Genomic DNA, 21,826 nt, shown 5'->3' on the forward strand with positions numbered 1-21,826 from the left:
GGGCAAATACTAAACATACTTGTGTGCCTTCAAATTCCCCTTTGTTTGTTTTCCTCTTCTCTATCAGCTGTAGACATAATTAAGGGGAAGGCTAGGCATAGAGATCCTTTTTTCATATCACTATCCCAAGTGGTTTTTAAAAAAATTTTCTTTACAAGGCTATATAGGATATGTATGTGTGTATGTGTATATATGGATATATAATACATGTTATACACATATATATGTATATACACACATAACACATGCATCTATGTATATATATGTGCGATATATTAGTTATCTTTCACTGTCATTGTACAATATAAATATGTGGTTTTCTTTCGATTGCCTAAAGTTTTACTCAAACCAACATGTCAAAATTCTGTTTAAAATATGGCTTTCATAATGGCAGTATGCAAATTGCTTCACATGGAAAATGAGAAATAGGATGGAGGGGAAACACCTGTTTTTGAGTTAGGAATGATGTGCACGATACTGTTGTATTTAAAATCAAGCCTTGTTAACTTGATAACTAGTCATGAACATATGAAGATACAGTATGATGCTGTAGACTGTATATAGGGTTTGATGTTGGCAAGAACCAACAGAAAATCGCACCTTCCATATTTAGGATCATAGGATCACAGGTATGCAGCTGGAAGGGAACTCAGAGACCATTTAGTCTCATGCCATGATTTTATAGATGAGGAAATGGAGAATAAGGAATCTAAATATCTGACTAAAGGTCATAAAGGTAATGTGTGAGAGTCAAGATTTGAACCCTGGTACTATAATTGCACTTCCAGTGCTCCTTCCTTTGTATGATGCTATCTCCTTATTAACTATGTGACAATGGATGAGTAGCTTAAACTCTCAGAATCCTCAGCTCCCTCATCTGTAATTTGGAGATAATATCTGCAGCCTCTACCTCATAAGAGTTTAATGAGATTCAAGTGAGATGCTTTAAAAAAGGTGGTCTTTGAAAACGTTGAAGCATTATATAAATGTCACTTATTCTCCTTACTGTTTCTAAATGGGTCATTATTAAGAAGCAATGGTGCACAATGGATAGAAAGCCAGATTTGGCATCAGGAAGAGTCAAAAACTTTTAGAGTCTCTTCCAGATCAGCTCTATGACTTATGATCCTCTGTTAGTCAATTAACCACTGAGTGGCCAAGCAATTTTTTAAGTTGTAGAATAGTAGCTATTCTCCTTTAGCAGGAAGATTATTGGATATTCCCAATGCTGATGAAATTAGCCAATAGTCAATAAAGATTTATTGAGCACCTACTTTGTACAAGACACTATGTTGATTGTTGGGGACACAAAAATGAAAAAAAAAAGATAGACTTTGACCTCAAGAAGCTTACAAACTATTGATGGAAGAGAAAATACAAAAGGATGCTGTAAAGCAGAGGGGATGAGAGGAAGGAGGCTAGGAAAGTACCTGACTAGGAATATGGTGGAGAAGTTATTAGAGACTTCCCAAGGTAGTACAGCCAGGTGAGAGATATTGAAATGTCTGAGTTGAGGTATCTCCTTGAATCTCCAATCAGAGATACAGAAGGTGGTGATGAGGTGGAGTAGCAAGGCTAATGATATCCTCCAAGATGATGAAGTTATCCCATAATGTTCTTCCAGGGGTATAAGAAGAAGTCAGTCAGAAAAGTCACAAGGTAGTATAGACTGATGAGATTTTATGACAGATTATTTATGTACATAAAAATTAATAGTGTATGAATGTATGAAATATATGAAATTGAACCTATTATCCACATAAGACTAAAAGAAAAACCCTATTCAAAATTTGCTATGATCAAGGCATGGTGCTAAGGATTGTAGTAACAGAGAGAGGAGTAAGTCATTGTCCCTACCCTCAGGGGAACGTGTACATCTTTCTCTTTCACACGCTTGAGAGACTTTTTTCCCCCTTAAATCAAGAGATAGGATAGGATAGTAATAACATATTTCCAAAACAATTTCCAGTGCATACATATATAAAATGAGTCCATTTTAAAAGAAGTCTAAAGCTTATCATATTGTAATAACAATATGCATTGACTTCTTTACAATTCCAATACTTTATTTCCCTTGTTTATTAAGCTTCTGCAACAAAGTTAGGTTTTATATTAAAAAAATGATCATTTCTTAAAAACAGTATGTGTAGGACTGACATCAGAACTAAACAGCATGTTTCCTTAGAATTATATAAAACCAGGTTCATATTAGGTGCATTGGGTTCTAGGCTGTTGCTATAAGTACAAGTCTTAGCTTCCTTTTATGAAATATCCAGAAAAGTGGAGCCAAGATGGCAGAATAAAAGCAGTGATTTGCTTGAGTTCTCCCTGAAACCCCTCCAAATACCTTTAAAATGGCTGTAAACGAATTCTAGAGCAGCATAACCAACAAAAAGAAAGAGTGAAACAGGTTTCCAGCCCAAGACCACTGGGATGGTTGATTGGAAAGGTCTATTGCACTGGGCTGGAAGAGGAGCACAGTTCAGGATGCACCACGCAGGCAAAGACAGAGCCTCAGCAAATCTGGAGAAGTCCTCAGGGAATTGAATTGAGTTCCCAGACTTCTCAACTCACAAGCACCAAAGATTATTTAGAAGGTCAGTAGGAAAGCTCTGTCTGACTGCGTTGAGAGAGATAGGAGCTCAGTCTGGCCCCCATCATAGAACAGCCCTGGGGTGGTGGTTGTTTCCAGAGCTCTTGGCCCACAAGCTGAAGGGGAATTGAGTGGTTGATCAGAGAGGGATTGCAGGAATCTCTTTGCTAGTGCTGAGGCAGGATTCTCTTGCTTTGTCTGGGCTTGGATCTGGGTCATAGTTCTGGGTGGCAGTCCTGGGGCAAGCAGGAGGGCTGGCATGGTGGAGCAGGTAGTGGCAATGGAGAGGGAATCCTTCTCACAGTTCCAGGGCAGAAAAGAGTGCTTGTGATCACTCATAGATCAAAGCACAGGCCAGGAAAGGAGTAAACACTTCGCCCTTGATCATACCATCTTGGAAGAAAGGAAAATTTACACGTCCTAGAAGTATCTCTGAAAACAGCTGCACAAAACCCCTGAAGCTTGGGACAGTACATTCTCCACAGTGGAAGCAGATCCCCTACCTTAACAAAGACTTTAAAACTCAAGTAATTGACTGGGATCATGAGCAAGCAGTGTAAAAAATTCAGACCATAGAATCTTACTTTGGTGACAAAGAAGATAAAAACATATAACCAGAAGAAGACAACAAAGTCAAAGCTCCTACATCCAAAGCCTCCAAGAAAAATATGAATTGGTCCCAGGTCATGGAAGAGCTCAAAAAGGATTTTGAGAGGCAAGTAACAGGAGGAGAGGAAAAACTGGGAAGAGAAATGAGAGTGATTCAAGAAAATCATGAAAAACAAGTCAACAGCTTGCTAAAGGAGACCCCCCCCCCTCAAAAAATTCTGAACACCTAAAAAGAAAGCCTAACCCAAATGGCAAAAGAGTTCCAGAAAGCCAATGAGGAGAAGAATGCCTTAAAAAGCAGAATTGGCCAAATGGAAAAGGAAGACCAAAAGAAAAAAACTTGGAACTCAAAATCTTATGGAAGTAAAGATTAAACTAGATAGATTTTAATATATAAAGTCCATGCCAAGGTGTGTCGAGTCATATTGCCAATTTATAAGGCAGGACCTTTTCCACTGGCTAAGTTGGGACTAGAACTTTTGATGGAAAAAAAGTATATAAGAATTTATCCTTTTTACATGCATAATGTAACATTTTAAAATGGTTGAAGTCCTTGCACAAGAGTGAGGATGTAATTGCTATTGGTATTATTGTTGGTTTTGGTAAACCATAATGTCAGGAAAAATAAAGGCTACTACCATTACCAACCCCTTATGGATAAAGTACGTCTAAGAATAATGCTGATATATATAATTCTTTTGGCAACTCACTCTGGCAGGTACATTTTAAGCTAATATTTGCTGACATTTAGAGGCCATGTGGTATAGTGGATAGCACACTGGCCTAAGAGTTAGGAAAACATGAACTCAAATCTTCCCTCTGACACATACTGGCTATGTCATCCTGAAAATGTAAACTGGTTAAAACTCTCAGTGCTCCAGGCAACTCTCTGAGACTAAACTTTGCAGAATATGTGCCTATCTGCATTGCTAAAGGAAATTTACTTATCAGAAGTTCCATATATCAATGGAATCACTGGTCTCTCCTACCTTCTCCAAAAAAAAAAATGGAGATGTTTTAGCTAAGACAATTTCCGAAGCTCAAAATAAAAATTAAGGTAAATGTTAAGTAACATATAAGACAAGGCAGATCTCACCGTTTTTTCCTCACAGGTGCATACAATTATGAAAATAAATTACATTTATGAAATATTGGTGTTGAAGATGTGAAGTCTTTGATGTAACCTTATGAGAACTAGAACAACCACATGCTGACACAACCATAGTCGTGGAAGCCTGAGTGTGAATACTTCTCTAAAGTATGTGAATAACCAAAAATATTTCCAAGGAAAAGATGAAGCTATCACTATTGCAGGTATTCAAACATAAAACATTGATGGTAATGGAGGTGTCATTCCAGTGGATTAGATTAGAAAAAAAAAAAGACAAGAGTTTATTTTGTAGCAAATCTGATAAATTAGCAAATTTTAAAAGGTTGTAGAAAGCATCATACTGCCCAGCAGAAGCTGCAGAGTTTTGGCAGAGAAAGACCATAGCATCTGGTCTTTGAGGAGATAAGGTCAAGTTTGGCCACAGGGTGCCAAAATGGGAATACAAAAGTAGTAAGGGTGATCTCAAAGGGAAAGAAATAATTTCAAATCTCCAGAAAAAAGACATAGACTAAAATAACAACAGCAACAACAGAAATATAACTGTTACACATTCATTGTGGTTTCCATTCATTCATCACAAAATCATTTTAAATTATATTTAAAGAAAAGAACATGCTAGGTTATTTCCTTAAATTTTACTCATATTTAAAAATAACATAAATAAATGTGCTCCTACAATTTATACATTAAAATAAAAACTAACATTTATAATGCATATTAAAGTCTATAAAGGTGTTTACATATATTATCTGATTTGATCCTCACAACAATCCTGTGAGATAGGTGCTATTATTATCTATATTATACAGATGATGTAAATGAGATAAAGAGAAGCTAAGTTAAGTGACTTATCTAGGGCTACAGAGTGCAAATGTCAGCAAGTATTCAAAATCCAGGCATTCCTGACTCTAAGTCCAGCTATCTAAACATTATGCTATATGTATGTGTGTGTATGCATATGTGTGTATATAATACACCCATACATATATGCACACATATTGTATATAATATATGCATATATTTCATATAATATGAACATACACATATTCAGGCAAATTTTGAGAATTTACATATATGTATACATACATATATATGCATACTATATATGGATATACATATAAATATATACATATACACAAATGTATACATACTCATACATGTGTGTACCCATACATATTATGTATGTGTGTGGATATATATGTATGTATGTATGTATATATATAAAACATATCTGGTGGTAAAATTATATGTTTGCTTTTATAATGCATAATCAGAATGGTGAATAAGTAAAGCTAAGAGTATATTTCATTTTTGCCTGTTACTATGACCAATAAGGGAGGGGAAAAGAAAACCAAAATATCATTTACCCAATCCCTTAATGCCGCATCTCTATATATAGTTAGTTTGGTTCTTGGACAGGAGGCAATAGTCTATTGTCTGACCTATACCTAAAGTACTTCAGCTTGGTTAAACCTAGCAGAGCTTATACTTTGCTACCACTGCCTTTGAGAAGTCAAGGTCATCTTCATGCCATGATAAGACCTTAGAAGAAGGCATTTGTAAAGATATAGAGACAGAAATGTATGCGGTTATATTCACATATGTTGAGACATGATTGATAGTAATAGATACTAATTCAAATATATATATATATGTATATACTTATATATATACAATTTTTAAAACTACAGCGGTTAAAATACAAAGATTATATAATTGGCCTGAAAAAATGTCACTAAATTTGATGAAAATAAATTTCAACTTGACTCTAAGCCCTATCATCCAAAATTGGAGGACCAGTCAATTCATAGCAAACTTGAAGAAAGGCTGATTTTTCCAGGGCAGCTAGATGGTGCAGTGGATAGAGCACTGGCTCGGAAATCAGGAGGCTCTGAGTTCAAATCTGGCCTCATACCAATCACTTGACACTTACTAGCTGTGCAACCCTGGGCCAGTCACTTAACTCCAATTGCCTTTAAAAAAAAAAAAAAGTCTGATTCTCTTTTTTCATGGGTAGTTCACCATATTCATATATCCATTCAAATTGGAAGTCTATAATACTAGAAAGTTTTGCTCAGTAATTCTAACCCCTAGCAGTTCCTGTTTGCTTCTAAGTTCTAAATGTATTGGATTATAAATGTAAAAATCACTCTCACTTATTTTCTATTTTAAACTCCTTCTGACCCAAAGATATTTTCTCTTTCTATATATAAATTCAACAACAGAGGAAAAACTCTAGGTATGAAAACCCAAGGTCTAGAAGAAGGGAAGCTTTTGAAGGAGATCTTTCATTCTCAAAATCCTTCCTTTTGTCTCTCCTTCAGACCCTCAAGTTTTTTGACCTTGATATCATGATACAAAGCCCATATGTTTATCCAAATGTTTACTTGCAAAGGGAGATTTAAACTGAGTGCTTTTATTTTCTTTAGTCATGTTGAGATTGGTAAGAAGATATTAGATTGTAATGCTATGTAATCAGGGAGCTTTCTGTCAGAATGCATTTGAAAAGAACATTTGTCATTTTGATGATAATTTAAGTTTTTAAATAAATTGTTTTTTTGTAAATGTGCCCAGAGGGTTTATGTCTTGTGCATATTTGTAAATATCAAATTAAATTAATGAAAGTTGTGTATCATTTTGTGAATTATTATTGCAATATCCTTTTTCAGAAATGGAAATTTGAAATGTGATTGTTCCTGGTACAAGCTATCAAATAACAGACAATGTTTTGTGATATTTCACATTTATTTGCTAGGCCATAAGTTGCTAGATATCTTAAGAAACATTATTTTGGAAGACAGTGATGAATGAATCAGTAAGAAAATATGATAAACTATTTGGGAAATCAAGTATGTGTGCCAAATAACGGTTCACATTAAATGGAGCTACATGTAAATGAAATGATTTAAATTATGGAACATCTCAATAATTGGTAAAAGAGAATCAGCTAAGAAGCTACAGCTGTCCTTTATTCATTAGATGATGAAGATGTGGACTAGGATTCCTCCTGTTAGTGTAGAGAACAAAGGCTAAATCCAAGAGATGTGGAAGATGGCTAAACAGCTGAACTTGAGGCCTTGCTGAATATGAGGACAGTAGAAAAGTAGAGTAAAAAGCAGCTCCAAGATATGATCCAAGTCAATTCAATCATTCAACGTAGGTTAATTTGATGTAATTATGTTTAAATCCTTTTTAAATATTTTATTCAAGCTCACATAGGGCATCCCACCAGAGAGAACCTTTAGGCAACAGGTATTGAGAGCTGTATACAGCATTAGAGATCAGTAGAAACTAGTAGAAGACACAATGTTATAATAAAAAGAATACTGGGTTAGGTTAGAAATCAGAAAACCAAGTTTCTAGTACCGACAATCCCTTAAGGGGATCGCTCTTGACCTCACTTTACTCATCTAAAGAAGACAGATCAGATGATCTCTAGGTTCCTAACAAATGTGGTAATGAATCTAAAATTCTGCAATTCTATGTGATAAATATGGAGGCAATAGATGCCATACGTATGAAAGAATTTTTTTAATGAGAATGAATAGAGTAAAAGAAGAATAGACAGAAAACTAGCCATGACTTTTCATGAGTTCTGTGACTAAGGGCAGAAAAAAAAATAAAACTAAGGAAGAAACAATAATAAAAGTAGTTTAAAACTCATTAATTAATTCAAGAAATATTTATGCAACATCTACCATATGCAAGGTAATATATAGTAGGGGCAAAAATGCTAGATTCAGAGCCAGAAGACCGAAGTTCAAATCCTTGTTCTACCACTTCTATAATAGTGAGATAATCAATTAAAGTTTCTGCCTCAGTTTTCTCAATGGCAAAATAGATAGGTTAGATTGAAAAACCACTGAGGAACTTGCCAACTCTCATTCTCTATTCTTATGATCTTATGATTCCCATGGAATTAGGGAGTATGCATTAAAATTTGACGGAATGGAATAACATTGCAACTGGGTGGTAGAGTCCCTAGAGCACTGGGCCTGGAATCAGGAAAACCTGAGTTCAAATACGAATTCAAATACTGGCTGTGACCCTGGGTAAGTCACAACCTCTGCTGCAGTTTCTCATATGTACAATGGGAATAAAAATAGCAACTACGTCCTATAATTGCAGTAAGGATGAAATGAGATAATATTTGCGAAGTGCTTTATAAATGCTAGCTAATAATAATTGCAAAAGGTATAGAGTTCAGAGAGCACAGAGTACTGTCATAATGCAGACAATACTATTGTCTCTTGGTTAAAAAAGGTAGGTTAGATTCTAATCTTAAAGATCCTTGAATATCAAACTGGGTTTGAATTTTATTCAATAGATAATAGTGACAGTGAAGGATTTTGTTTCTTTATTATTATTGTTAACAAAGGGTATTTTGAACTAAGGGCAGCTGGGTGGTACAGTGGACAAAATGCTGGGCATGGAGTCTGGAAGACACTACCTGTGTGGGAAAGTCACTTAATCCTGTTTACCTCAGTTTCCTCATCTGTAAAAAGAGCTGAAGAAGGAAATGGCAAACCATTCCAGTATCTTTGCCAAGAAAACCACAAATGGGGTCACAAAGAGTCCAACATGATTGAGACAACTGAATAACAACAAGAAACATGTGACGCCTCGACAAAGGAGGATTCTGGGAAGATGGCAGAGTAAGTCAGAAAATTGCAGGCTCTCAAGCTTTTCCTCTATAAAAGAGATAAAATGGCACCTCTGGCTGAACATAGAGCTGTGAAAACAAATAACAGTAGGGACAGAAGAGGAGTCCTCATGGGACAATTGGAGAAGATCTGAAGAAAAACCTCGGACGAGATTTCCTCACTGTGAAGAGTAAACACCTCCAGACTAGGGTCCCCTACAACAACAAGCAGCAAGCTGCTTAAACAACAAGCGGCAAGCTGGGAGGTTCGGGAGGCTGCCTCAGCCCCAGCCACAGGAACTTTTACCCCTGGAACAGTGAGGGGAGTTGGGAATCTGACCTAGAGAAGATAGAGGGAACCTTTTCAGGCAAGGAATGCTAGAGCCAGCTGTGCTTTGGAGAGCAGCCCGGGCGAGAAGAAACCACTACACACCGGGTGAGTACAGAAGCAGCGGGGTGGGGATGCCTCTACTCTGGACACATACAGGAGGATGGAGGTCTTGGTTTGAGTTCAAGATCACAAGGGTGAACTGAAGAGGATTAGAGGCACAATCCCCCCATACCCCAGGAGTAGAGGTGATTATAAAAACTAAATTATTACCAAAAAAAAAAAAAATCACAGGCAAAGGAGAAAGAATTCAACGATAGAGAGCTATCATGAGAATAGAGAAGATTGAGATTCATCTTCAGAGGAGGATACTGAAGCAAAGAAACCCTCTTCTACCCCAAAAAGTAATGCCAAATGGTCATCTGCCCAAAAAAGAACTCATAGAAGAACTTAAAAAAGACTTTAAAAATCAAATGAGAGAGACTGAGGAGAAACTAAAAATAAAAATAAAAATAATATAAATAAAACAAGAAGATTATGAAAAGAAAGTCAGTCAATTAGAAAAAGAGAACCAGTTTCTTAAGGAAGAAAATGACTCATTGAAAATCAGAATTGGGCAAGGGCAAGCCAGTGAAGTTACAAGAAATGAATAAATAAAAAAAATATAAAGAATGAAAAAATAAAAGAGAATGTGAAACATCTCATTAAAAATTGATCTAGAGAACAGATAGAAAAGAGAAACATTAGAATAATTTTACTACCTGAAAGTTCTGATAAAAAAAATACAAAAAATAATTAAAGAAAATTGTCCTGAAACATTAAATCAAGAGGGAAAAGTAGAAATAGAAAAAAATCCACCAATCACCAAATGAAAGAGATCCTATGAGGAAAACTCATAGGAGTATTATAGTCAAATTTCAAAACCCCCCATATCAAGTACAAAATATTACAAACAACAAGAAAAGAAAACAATTTACATATGGTGGTACCATAATTAGAATCACACAAGACCTAGCAGTGATGACATTACAAGATTGTAGGTCTTGGAGCACCATATATCCAAGAGCAAAAGAACTGGACTTCTGGCTGAAAATATCATACCCAAGCATAATTCTGAATGGAAAAAAAAAATGGGCTTTTGATCAATTGTCAGACTTTCAAGTCTTTGTTTAAAAAAAAAAAACTGGACTCAATAGAAGATTTAACATACAAGAGCCAAGAGAAATATAAGATACATACAACTGACCAATTACAAGGGATTAAATAAGTATAGAATATTTACCTATGTATGAAAAATGTAAAACTTATGTCTAAGATTGTTACTAGTAATTAGGGAACTTATAAGGAAGATTGGGGTAGACCTGAGTATGATATGACTTCAAAAAGTAAAACCATTCAAGTATAGCTAAAAGAGTAATTATCTTTTACAAATGAGGTGCAAGAGGAAGAACCAATACAGAAGAATTAGATGAGGGAGGGGGGCTGTTAGTTCTGGAAACCTACTCTCACTGGGAATGGGTTTAAGAGGGAAAACTACATATATATTTAGAAGAGTATAAAAATCTTGTGAATTTAGAAAGAAATAAAACTCTAAGGAGATAGGGAGAGAGGAGAGGATAAAGCAGGGATCTTTAGAGGGGAGGGTATGGGAATAGGTTAAAAGGGGGATATAGAGGGGTTTTAGATTTAGGGGAATGGAAAGATGAGGGAGGGATTGCTGGAGTGGGGGTAGGTAGAATAAGGTAGCAGGTAGAAGTAAAGTAGAGGAGTTAGGAGAGATAGGAAAAATAAAGAGATATGCACAGACATAAAAACAAAGATTAGGAGTAGAATCTCTTAGGGAAAGTATATGTTTATATAAATATATATATATATGTATATATGTATGTATATATAAGTGTATTTATGTATCAATACTTATATATAAATATATACAATACTTAACTGTAGACTTGGTTTAGTGGATGGGGAGAGGCAAGGGGGGAAAGAACAAAGTAAAATGAATGAAGTACAGCAGAGAACAAAAGGAAATCTATAAGGAGGCAAGAAAAGATGGACAGCTTTCAACATAATGAATAATATTCAATATATAAGCCTTTATAAGATGAAAAGTTATCACCATATAATTTGAATCCTCTCCTATGTTCTTCTGTGCACATGACATTTGTTTTTTTCTTATTTTATATTTGTTTGTGATGTTTCTTTTTCTTTTCTAATTATGTATTTAATTTTTAGCATTTGTCTAAAATTAAAGAAGTGTGAATTGACTTGTACTTTAGAAGAAAATGGGAGTCAAGAGAAAGCAGTTAGAGCTGACTGAAGTTTTGAAGTTAGATAACTTGTAGAATCACTTGTTATTAACAGAAATAGGGACTTTTGAGATAATTGAAAAATTCAATGAGTTCAATTTTATTAAATGCTGAATTTAAATTTGTTATATCTCTCCTGTATACCCCCATCTAGCTACATTTAAATGATTTAGTACAAATTTTGGGTTGGAGTTTAAATATAAGTAATTCTGAATGAAAATTGCAAAAAGAATCATGTAAGTGTGAAATTGTTTTTGTTTAGAAAGAGTAAGGAAAAATAAATCAAATAACTCATTATTGGCCCAGTCTTCTCAGAGAAAAGCAAAAAAAAACACAGTTTTGGTAATTCTCCTAGATGTTGTGGATGAACACTGGATTTAAAATCTACATTTTAAAATCAATAGAATGTTTTAGTAGTACTCACAATAATGTTTGTAAAGAGTGGAGGTAATAGGTTAATTAATCCATTTAAGTTTCTGTAATTTGAATTCATTTGTGAATCTCAAAGGCAGACTGAAAGACCAGTTAACAAAGCATTTATACAGTCCACTTGAGAGATAACAGATGAAAGTATTGATAGTTTAAAATTGAAGCATAGGAAGATCAATCTCCATCTTAGAACCCTCATACGAAAAAGAGGGAACTTTAGGGTGGTGATTTATTTTGTTTTTCAATGACAAAATAAAATCAAATATGACTCCATGATCGAGCATATCACTTCAACATTTAAAATTTGATTACATTATTTCCTTTTTTTATTTTATTTTTTAATTATTTTTTTTGTTTTTTTTTTTTTGGTAGGCAATTGGGGTTAAGTGACTTGCCCAAAGTCACACAGCTAGTACATGTCAAGTGTTTGGTCTGAGGCCAGATTTGAACTCAGGTCCACCTGACTTCAGGGCCAGTGCTCTATCCATTGCACCACCTAGTTGCCCCTGATTACGTTATTTTAAATGAAATCATGTATTTGGAGAGATCTTTTAAACTGATATTTGTCAACTAACCCTCATCAGAATTAAGTTTAGTGAGTTTATATGACTGCAATTGGATAGTTCCAAAATGATACAATGATTGTTTAATAACTTTAATGTTGGCCTCTTTTTGAAGAGTGAAATAAGCCTGGAGATGGGTGGCAAAAAAAAAAGAGCAAATGAAACATAAGATTACACATCACCTAAGTGAAAAGTTTCTTAGTAAAACTGTGAACAACAATGTTGTATGTAAGTAAAGAGGTATCTCATACTCCAATATGCAAAGTTCTGTTCAAATTAATTTGGTCATTAAACAAAGAATTTATTAAACTCCTGCTAAGTGCTGATCACTGTGCTAGAAGATTTTGACTTTCCCAAGTGATATATGTGGAAAGATAGGAGTGAAAGGAGCAAAACCATAGCCAAATTATTTGCTACTGAAGCAAAATTCTAGTCCCAAATAGTACCCTGTAATATCTGTCACCCATCCTGAGAGATTTCTATCTGATTCAGCTCATTAAGAAATTGATGTCTGAGAACAGAATTTATTTTTTAGAATTCTGGGCTACATCTTAAGATAGCAGAATTATGGATTCTTATTTGGAGTAGGTATATACTAAAAACAGATTTTGATTACAAAAGGTATTTGCCCAGAGTGGTGTAAATTTAAACCAAGAGTAGACTGTAATGGGGCTGAGAATGCATTTTGGCACACTGTCTCCTCTTTCCTTCTTCTTCTCACCTGAAGAGATCAACTGCTAGGACAAGACATACATATTATAAATTTATGGAAGACCCTCTTCATCACCCTATTCTTCTGCATCAGTACATATTTATCTCTTTGAAATGAAAATGAGATCCTTTTTCTTAGTTCCTAGGTGATACAACCAAACAATTAGCATACCATCTTGGTGCCAATGTCTCCATATGCTACTAACTCTAAATAGAATCTACTTCCTTTCCTAAATGCAAATATCCGTAGAAATAAGTTATTCTCAAGAGATGAAGGTAAACTATCCATTGTTATATCTATGCAACATAAAATACATACATGAAAAGTAAAGGTAATATAGGCAGCAGGTTATTTTAAATACATAATCCCCCAAACATTATTGCCTGCTTTCTGATTTTCTTTCCAAAAATTGACCACATTCCTTTTCCTTTGTACCTTCCCTTTTGTTAAATTAAACACAAACACACAGATACACACACACACACAAAGAGAAGACAGAACATTTATTGGATAATGAATATTATGTTAACCCATGTCTTCTGAAATAGTCCCAGTGCCAGAAACATACATTAGTACATTTTAAATTAAGATTTTGCAAAAAAATTTTCCTTTTCAGACCACATGACACAAATTTAAGATTGGGAAATACGATTAGGAATATCTAGTTATTGAAGGTGTGGAGGCAAAAAAGAAATGGGGTAAAAATGAGGCAGAGGATAGAGCTGGTGGGGAGTGGGACAGAAAGTTTCCTTTATCCTCTAGGGTAGGGACAAGATATGATCAATGTGGAGAGCAGAACAATAGGGTAGGTATGGTTTTAAGAGAATAGGTCTGGCAGAAAAAGGTGTAGAGGGAAGTTAGTTTTGAGGAAAGACAGTGTATAGGGTCAGGTCAGAAAATGCAAGAGTAAACTACATTGAGGCTTTAGAAAGAAGACTTATTATAGGAAAAGCAGTTCTTTTTTTAAATTTATTTTTGTTATTTTTTTTAACAAAAGTCTAAATATATGTTGGTTTGTTGAATTTTCCTATGGTTTTATCATTCTGCAGGTGCAAAATATATATCAGCATTCTTAGAAAGTATTTTATAAATAACTATTTGTGCATGAAATTTTCTTCAGTTCCATAGAGAATAGGAAGAAAGGGGTTTGCTTTTGAGAGGCAGCATGATAAAAAGTAAAGAAGATTTGATTTAGAATAAGAGTGCTCAGATTTAAATCCCAGTGCTACCATTTGCTATCTGTGTGACCTTGAAAAAGTCCTTTTCACTGCTGTAGGCACAATTTTCCTCATGGATACAATAAAGACATCATACTAGATGACCTCTCAGAACCCTTAAAGCTCTAAATCTGTGATCCTATTAGCCTATAGTTTCCATTTGAATGGGGACAAGCCTTGTTCTGCCTTTAGTCTTCCAGTACCTTTAAAAGGCTAACCATTAAGAATAGTATTAATTTCTTTTTTAAAAATAATTTTATTTTATTCTAACATTTATTTTAAAATGTATCTCTTCCTTCCTCTTGCCTCTCCCCACACACACCTCAAGAAGGTATGCTATATAATATTAATTATGCCTGCAAAATCATGCAAAACATACTTTCATATTAGCTTTACAAAAGAAGAAAAAGTAAATAAAAAAGTATGCTTCAATCTGCATTCAGAGTTCAGTTCTCTTTCTGGATGTTGATAGCATTTTTCATCATAAATCTTTTGGAATTGTCTTGGCATTTTGTATTGATCATAGTAGTTAAGTTTTTATAGTTGATGATGGTTACAGTGTTGAAGTTACTGTGTGCATTGTTCTCCTGGTTCTGCTCTCTTCACTTTACATCAATTCATATGTCTTCCCAGGTTGCTTTGAAACTATCCTGTTCATCATTTCTGATAGCACAATAGTATTCTATCACATTTGTATATCACTACTTGCTCACCCATTTCCCACATAGATGGGTATTCCTTCAACTTCCAACAGTTTGTCAGCACAAAAAGAGCTGCTATAAATACTTTGGAACAAATTGGTCCTTTTCCCTTGATCTCTTTATGTATAGACTTAGTGGTAACATTGCTTGGTCAAACAATATGCTCAGTTCTATATTCCTTTGGGGGTAGTCCCAAATTGTTCTCCAGAATAGTTGGACTAATTCACAACTCCACCAATAGTGTATTAGTGTACTTATTTTTTCACAACCTCTCCAACATTTATTTTTCCTTTTCTGTCATGTTAGCCAATCTGACAGGCATGAGATGATACTTCAGAATAATTTTAATTTGCATTTCTTTAATCAAGTAATTTAGAATATTTTTATATTACTATAATAGTTTTGATTTCTTTTTCTGAAAACTACCTGTTTATATTCTTTGACCATTTATCAATTGGGGAATATCTCTTTTTATGTAAATTTAATAAATTTTTTGAGAAATGAGTCCTTTATTGAAGAAACTTATCTGTAATTTTCCCTAATTACCTGCTTTCTTTCTAATTTTGGCTATAATTGTTTTGTTTGTGCAAATATTTTGTTTTTGTTGTTGTTTTTCAGTCATTTTTCAGTCTATGTCTTACGCTCCATGATTCCTTTTGGGGTTTTCTTGGAAAAGATATGAGAGTGGTTTGCCATTTCCTTCTCCAGTTCATTTTATAGATGAGGAACTGAGGCAAATGGGTTAAAATGATTAGCCCAGAGTCACATAGCCAGTAAATGTCTGAGGCTGGATTTGAACACAGAAAGAAGAATTCTTCTGATTCCAAGTACAGTTCTCTATCCACTGGTTATCTGTGTAAACTAGCAGAAATATAATCAAAATAATCCATTTTATTTCCCTTGATAGAGAGCTATCTCTAACTTAACCATAAACTCTTCCCTTATCCATGGATCTGACAGGTACATTTTCCCATGCTACCCTAATTTACTTATATCACCCTTTATGTCTAAATAATTTACCCATGTTGATTTTATCTTTGTATATGATATGAGATATTGGTCTATGCCTAGTTTCTGCCAAACTGTTTTCCAAGAAGTTTTTTTTTTAATTTTAATAGTGAGTTTTTGCCCCCAAACCTTGGATCTTTGGGCTTATCAAGCTCTAGATTACTATGATCATTTAATACTGTTTATTGTGTTCCTAATCTATTCTAATTATCCCTCACTCTATTTCTTAGACAGTGCCAGATTGTTTTTGATGATTACCACTGTGTAATAAAGTTTGAAATCTGATAATGAAAGGACATTTTAATTGTGTGTATATGTGTATGTATATGTATGTATGTGTATGTATGTGTATCAATTTTATGAAGTGTTTTGCAATTGTATTTATATAGCTCTTGGATTTATATTGTCAGGTAGATTACCAAGTATTTTATATTGTCTGCAGTTATTTTCAGTGGAATTTATCTTCCAATTTCTTCCTTCTGGGTTTTGTTGGCAATATAGAGAAATGTTGAAGATTTTTGTGAGTTTATTTTATATCCTGTAACTTTATCGAATTTGTTAATTATTTTAATTAGTTTTTTTAGTTGATTCTCTAAATATGACATCACAATATATGCCAAGAGTGATGATTTTGTTTCTTCATTATCTATTTTCATTTCATTATTTTTTCTTGTCTTATTGCTATAGCTAACATATCTAATACAATATTAAATACAATAATAGGGGTGAAAATGGACAACCTTGCTTCATCCCTGATCTTATTGGGAAGATTTCAAGTGTATCTCCATTAGAAATAATACTCTTAATTTTAGATAGTTACTACTTATCATTTTTAAAAAAGTTCTATTTATTCATATGTTTTCTAATGTTTTTAATTGGAATGGGTGTTGTAATTTGTCAAAAAGTTTTTTTTCCTGCATCTATTGAGATAATCATGTGATTTTTGATGTTTTTTTGGTATTAATATGGTCAATCAGGTTTAATGTGTTTTTTCCCCTAATATTGAACCAACCCTTCATCCTTGGTATAAATCCCATCTGATCATAGTGAATGATTCATGTAATATATTGTTGTAATCTTTTTTTATTAGTATTTTATTTAAAATTTTCACATCCACATTCAGTAGCCAAATTGGCCTACAAGTTTCTTTCTCTGATTTGGCTCTCCATGATATACACATCAAAATCATAAAAGGAATTTGGTAAGACCCCTTCTTTACCTATTTTTTTTACATAGTTGGTATAGTATTGGGATTGATTATTCCTTAAATGATTGGTAGAGTTGCCTTGTAAATAAAATTGGTACTAAGGATTTTTTTCCTAGTGAGTTCTTTTATGGCTTATTCAATTTCTTTTTCTAAGAGAGTATTATTTAAGTATTCTATTTCCTCTTCTGTATGGGTAATTTATATTTTTGTAAATATTTATCCATTTGACTTATATTGTAAGTTTTGCTGTCATAAAATTTGACAAAACGGCTCCTAATGATTGCTTTGATTTTGCATTCATTGGTGATACTTTTACTCTTTTCATTTTTTTCTGCTGGTAATTTCATTTTCTTTTTAAAATCAAATTTTTAAAACATGAAAAATAAAAATCAATGTCATATATTTCAGAAAAGCATGTTTTGCTTTTATTTATTAATTCTTTTTTAACTTAATTTTATTAAACTCTCTTGATTTTCAAGGTTTCCATTTTGGTGTTTGGAGTTATTTAATTTGTTCTTGTTCCAGTTTTTTTTTTAGTTGCATGCCCAATTCATAGATTTAATCTTTCATTTTTATTAAAGTATACATTTAGAGATATAAATTTTCCCCTCATTACTGCATTGGTGACTTATAATAAATTTTGTTATGTTATCTTATTGTTGTCATTATTTTTAGTGATATTATTCATGGTTTCCATGATTTGTTCTTTTATCCAGTTATTGTTGTTGTGGTGGTTGTTTTAGAAATAGATTATTTAATTTCCAGTTAAATTTTAATCCATGTCCCTTTAATGTCCCTTTAATGAATATAACTTTTATTTCATTATGTTCCCAAAAGGGATACATTCAATATTTGTATGTTTCTGCAATTTTTATGAAGTTTTTAGCACTAGTATATAGTCATTTTTTTAAAATGCCATCTACATGTGAGAACAATTTATACTCCTTTCTATTACCATTCAATTTTCTCTGAAGACCTATCTTACCTAACTTTTCTAAAATTCTATTCATCTCAACTTCATTATTTATTTTATGGCTTGATTTATCTTGTTTTTTGGGGAGGAAAGTTGATGTTCCCTCCTCATACATTTTTACTGTCTATTTCATCCTATAAATCATTTAACAATTTCATTAAGAACTTGGATGCTATGCCATTTGGTGCACCTATGTTTACTATTGATATTACTTCATTGTCTGTAGTGTCCTTTAGCAAAGTATAGTTTCCCTGCTTATCTCTTTTAAGCAGATCTATTTTTGCTGTTGCTTTGTTTGAGATCATGATTGCTACACCTTTTTTTTTTTGTAATTCAACTGAAGCATAATAGATTCTGCTCCAAATCCTTATTTTAACTTAGTATGTGTTTTTCTCTGTTTCAAGTGTGTTTCTTGTAAACAATATATTGTTGGATTTTGTTTTCTAATCTATTATACAATCCTCTTCCATTTTAAGGATGAGTTCTTCCCATTCCCATTTTGTTATGATTTCTGTATATTTATCTTTTTTTCTATTTTTTCCATTTATTCCTCTCTCTCTCTCTCTCTCTCTCTCTCTCTCTCTCCATTAAACTGGTTTGCTTTCAATCTCTGTTTCCCTTAATCTACCCCTCCCTCTTATATCCACCTCCCTTTCCCTTTTCATTTTTCTTTCCTATTTCCCTATTGGGTAAGATAGATATCTATACTCCATTGATTCTGTGTGTGTATGTGTAAATATGTGACTATGTTATATGTGTGTATAAATGCATATAATTGTGTGCATGTATATATGTGTGTGTGTTTATTTGTATATTCTTACCTCTAAGAACCAATTTAGATGAGAGTGATGTTCAAGCATTACCTACCCCTCAATTTTCCTTCCACTGTAAAAATTCTTCCTTCTGTACCACTTTTATGTGAGATCATTTTTCACTCTTCTTCCTCTCCCTTCTCCCATCAATTCCATCTTCCTCACACCTATATTAAGTTTTGAGGTCATTCTAACATAATTTACTTATTCCTATGATCTCTGTCTATTCATACTTCTTCAAACTGCTCTAATAATGGTAAAATTCTTGGGAATTACATCTATCATCTTCCCAACCGGATTGTAAACAGTTTAACTTACTAAGTCTCTTACGATTTCTCTTTCATGTTTACCTTTTTTTTTCTTGAGTCTTGTGTTTTGTGATAAATTTTCTATTCATCTCTGTACTTTTTTTCAGAAGTGCTTGAAAGTCTCCTATTTAATTAAATATTAATTTTGTCTTTGAAGTATTACATTCAATTTTGCTGGATAAGTTATTCTTGGATGTAATTCTAACTCCTTTGCATTTTGGAATATCATGTTCTAAGCCCTCTGCTCTTTTAAAGTGGAAGCTGCTAAATCATTTTGATCTTGACTGTAGCTCCATAATATTTAAATGACCTTTTTTTCTGGGTTCTTTCAGTACTATTTCTTTGACCTGGAAGCTCTGGAATTTTTCTATAAAATTCCTGGGAGTTTTTATCTTGGAATCTCTTTTAAAAGTTGATCATTGTTTTGTTTTGTTTTGTTTTCAATATCTATTTTATCCTCTGGTTCTGAGATATCAGGACAGTTTTCTTGAAATATGATATATAGGTTCTTTTTTTGTTGTTTCTGTGTTTTCAGGTAGTCCATTAATTCCTAAATGATAGTTCCTCAATTTATTTTCCAGATCAGTTGATTTCCAGTTAGATAGTTCACATTTTCTCCTATTTTTTCATTATTTTGACTTTGTTTTGTTGTTTCATAATGTTTCATGGAGGTATTAACTTCCATTTGATGAATTCTTATTTTTAAGGAATTACTTTCTTTGGTGAGCATTTGTACCTCCTCTCCACCCAATTTGGCCAAGTCTGCTTTTTAAGAAGTAATTTCATCAGCAAAGTTTTATAACACTTTTACCAAGGAGTTTTTTTCTTCAGGGATGTTTTGTACCTCTTTTACTATTTGGCCAATTCTGATTTTTAGGGTGTTATTTTCTTCAGTATTTTTGTGCCTCTTTTTCTAAGCTATTAATTCTCTTTTCATAATTTTCTTGCATCACTCTGATATATTTTCTCAATTTTCTCCTTGCCACACTAACTTGATTTTTCAACTAATGTTTTTGTCTTTTCCTTTAGCTCTTCCAGGAATTCTTTTTTTGGACTGGCATCCAATCTCTCTCTCTTTTTTTCTTTCAGGCTTTGTTTACAGCTGTTTTCACATTGTTTTGTTTGTCTGAGTTTGAACTTCCCTTTCACTATAATAGATTTGTATAGCCAAATTATTTTTTGCTCATTTTTTCAGTCTATTTCTTCACTATGAACTTAATTTTGCACTCTGCTCACCTGCAGGAGGTCTCACTCTCTCAAGCTTCAGCCTTTTTTATTTTGCTATTTCAGAGCTAATTTGGGGGTTTGGAAGTTTTTGGTACTTCCAAGGTGGTGTTGTTCTTTCAAAGTGGAGAGGTGTGATCACTGCCTTTCTTCTCAACTGCCCTCTGGTCCTTACCTGATAGTGTCCCTGCTCCCTTACAGCACCAAGTGCTATACCTCAGAACCCCTCCTCTTTAGAGATTGTAAGCACTAGGGCTTGTCTCCAATCTTTAACTGTGACCTTCAGGCGAGTATGTACACTGAAGTTGCCAAACAATGCCAGGTTCTGAACCTAGTGCTAGCACAGGGGAACCCTGTGACCAATAGTCCAATCCTTTGATTAACTCTGGGCTGAGGGTTCTCAAAGCTACCACAGTTGCTGTAATGGCCACCTCCAGTGGCCCCTGCTGTTTTGTTGTGTGTACTACCAGGATCACATCTAGGTGTGATATGATTTTTGACTTTTGACTTTTCAAGTTGTCTTGGGCTGGCAAAATGTTTCACCCCAATTTTTTTGTTAATTGTACACTCCAAAATCCAATTTGAGTGGTTATTTTAAAGTTCTTTGGAAGAGAATGTTGGAAAAGGTGAGCTGTAGTGCTTGCTCTACTCTATTCTGTTGGCTGTCCCAAGTATTAATTAGTATTTATTGCAACACTGAAAACCTCAGTGTTTTTAAAGTGGTGTTTCTTTGTTAAGGTCTGTGGAAATACATCACTTTGCAAACCAAAATTGAAAAAAAGTATTTTTTAAAATTTTATGATAAGAGAATATACTCTTTTTTAAAAGAGACTTTCATACTCACTTAAGGTTTGATCTTAAATTCTGGAGAAGGCATCAGATTTTGGCAATACGAAAAGCATCATCATCCTCATAGAAAATAGTAGTAGTGGTGGTAAAATAGAAGGCCAAAGCAAAAACGAAATGAGCTCTGAATCCTGGGTTTAATAACTTCTTTAAATAGGTCTCTCTCCTTCTTTCTCTCTCTCTATAATCTTCTCTTCTCTTCTCTTCTCTTCTCTTCTCTTCTCTTCTCTTCTC

This window comes from Vombatus ursinus, unplaced genomic scaffold, assembly GCF_900497805.2.
Source record: "Vombatus ursinus unplaced genomic scaffold, bare-nosed wombat genome assembly UNPS02015089.1, whole genome shotgun sequence".
Lineage (NCBI taxonomy): Eukaryota > Metazoa > Chordata > Mammalia > Diprotodontia > Vombatidae > Vombatus > Vombatus ursinus.